Genomic DNA, 2,634 nt, shown 5'->3' with positions numbered 1-2,634 from the left:
ATAAAATTGAATTGAATTAAATCCTGGAAACCCTGCCTTAACAAAGAATCCCTCAAACTAAAGAAATTCTCTTGAAATGCGGCATTATTATTTCTGTTTTATGTATTTGGTTCCCTTTTTGTTAGATGCCATATCAAATATTTGTAAAAGATTTCAGTGATGTCGTTTGAAAGTTTGAACAATAACTAAAGGGTCTTCCTATTACTGTGCTGAAAATTAAACCATAAATAATCAAACTAACTGTGCAAAATAGTAGAAAATATTCCAAGAAACCCACAATAAAAACAACAAAACAAAGCTTTTTACAGCATATTACTCCTTCTCTTATGTATTTTGATGTAGATTTGAATCCAGGCACAGATTAAAAAGGTAAAATAAATACATTTAGAAGATTTTTACTCTTGGCAGGCCCACAACATCACATCGAATCAAAGAAGATGCTTTTAAAATGCTGTTTCACTGAGACGTTGGCGTCTCTCTCCAGCAGCGGTGAACAACCATGTGATTCCACTACAGCAGCTGAGGGGGAAAACCTGCAGACTTTTGGCCCTAAACTGAAGCTTTGGAGGCCGGACTGAAGGCAGCAGGGCTGACCACTTTGGATCAGATGGTGAAACTGGCAGAGCTTCAAACAGTCAAAGCTGTGTCATTTTAACCACACAGACTCACTGCCTAATAACACAGAGCGCTGCTTTTTGTGCACTGACTCTCAGTATGTGTCTGTTGAGTGTGTGTGTTGTTGCTCCCTGTCATTATCTCCCCCAAACAGGAGAAGACTAAACTAATAACAGCTATCAGAGAGAGGGGGAGAGGGGGAGAGGGGGAGAAAAAAGAAAAACAGAAGAAGTAGGAGGAAAGCAAAAAGACTAGGAGCCTGAGACTCATGATTCACATCATGTTAAATTGAGTTCAGAAGGTATTTTATGAGTCTGAATTTCCCAAGTCATCCTTTATATTCACATCAGCGCCCAGACAAAGAAACCAACATGCATGTTTCAAACAGCATGAAGGAGAGAGACATACGTGCCTATCTCCAGCTGCTTTGAAAGGAGCATAAAAGAGTCTTCAGAGTGATAATACGCGTCTGATCAGAGAGCATCTGATTCGGCCAAAGGATAAATATATCACACAGCAACATCATTTGCAAAATGATTTGCTGTAATGGGAAGTACATGTAGGCTAAAGTTTGTAAAATGGGTTAGAACGAGCTAAATGACAAGTTTTTTCTTTAAAATATAAGGTTGGGCTTTTATCAGGTGACGCCCAAATGTCTGTGCCAAATGTCAGCCTGACAGTTGTTTCAGTCTGGACCAAAGTGGTGGACTGCAGACCGACCTGGCCGTCCCTTCAGCTAAACCACTAGCACAGCTAAACATGTCTTATTTAACACAGTTTAAGGCTATCAACTATTTAAAAGCTATGCAATCTGCTTGCAGTCTCAAAACTATGATCTACACTTGAAAATAACACTGCTGGCATTGGATATGAATTTTTAAAAAAAAAATTAAGGTCTAATAAAAGTGTCAATCTTGTTGTATCACAGTATATTTAGATGATGCTTTAAAACAATTGTTTTAACAGAATTAAACTATGAGAACAGTTGATCAATGTGATCTCTGGCTCTACATTTGAAGAAATTCAAGTAGATTACATATTCTTTTGTAGCACCTTAGTGTTACTCTACTCAGCTGTCTGGGGTCATTTCCTGTATCAAAACACCAAGCCTAGCAATGTTAGGACTTCACTGCAATTCTCAATATTGCACTAATGGTAGTAGTGTAGAAAGCAGAAGGTAAAACATCTCCATCCTCAGTCACCAGGATAACTAGCAGCTGTTTGCTTAACTGAGCAACCCACAGCTGTGAGTTTCAGATCATGGTAGAGATTCAGCAGACCAGTCTTCACTCTTGATGCCAGTCCTCTGTAATTTTCTTGAGAGCAACCACCTGCTTGGAAAACTGCCAACATCCCAGTTGGTTTTAGTTTCAATTCAACTGTTATTCCTGCAGCTGGGAAGGAAGAATGAAACTGCCGAGTTTTTTTTTTTTTTTTTTTTTCTGGGGGGGGGGGGGAGTGAAATGTGACTGTCAATACATTGAACAAGCTTTGTTCTATGGAACATTAAGAGGTAGTATTAAAAGGTATGAGAGTTCTGTTAAATCATTGACATGACTCCATGCTTTGTTTGATTCATAAGAGCGAACAACTTGCTGCTTGGGAGACAAGAACAAAAGGTTTTGCAGAGAATACAGTGACATGGCACATTTTATTATGTTTAAGTAATTGCTTTCCAAGAGTATAAACCCAACATCTGATATTAGATGGAGATAGCATGTGTAAGGACATTACATTGTGCAGCAGTGCCCCTTAACAGGAAGTTTCAAATGACACAGGGAGTGTAGCTCCAAGTACTTTATTCAATTTCAAAGTTGATGCCAAGACAGACTGCTTCCAGGAAGGGGCCAAGGACCTGCGAACAAAAAGACAACATTTTAGCAAGTGCAATGCATTTACCTTCATTTGAAAATCCACCATTGGGGTTAACTCCACAGATCTTTCTTCAACTAAAAGGGCACCTGCATGTCCATTTCAAATGCCAGTCCTTTACCTTCTTTACCCCCCCCCCCCCCCCCC

General features: G+C 39.3%; 1 protein-coding gene across 1 annotated transcript in view; it reads right to left on the bottom strand.

Annotated features, from left to right (window-relative positions):
- LOC118343119 overlaps positions 1 to 2,634 on the bottom strand; it is a 5,864-nt gene that overhangs the window by 2,354 nt on the left and 876 nt on the right. The gene's annotated exons all lie outside the window — the stretch shown is intronic.

Source organism: Morone saxatilis, unplaced genomic scaffold (genome assembly GCF_004916995.1).
Source record: "Morone saxatilis isolate NCDOM2014 unplaced genomic scaffold, NCSU_SB_2.0 Contig9, whole genome shotgun sequence".
NCBI lineage: Eukaryota > Metazoa > Chordata > Actinopteri > Moronidae > Morone > Morone saxatilis.
Note: the sequence above shows the minus strand (reverse complement) of the source record. Positions and strands in the feature narration are given on the sequence as shown.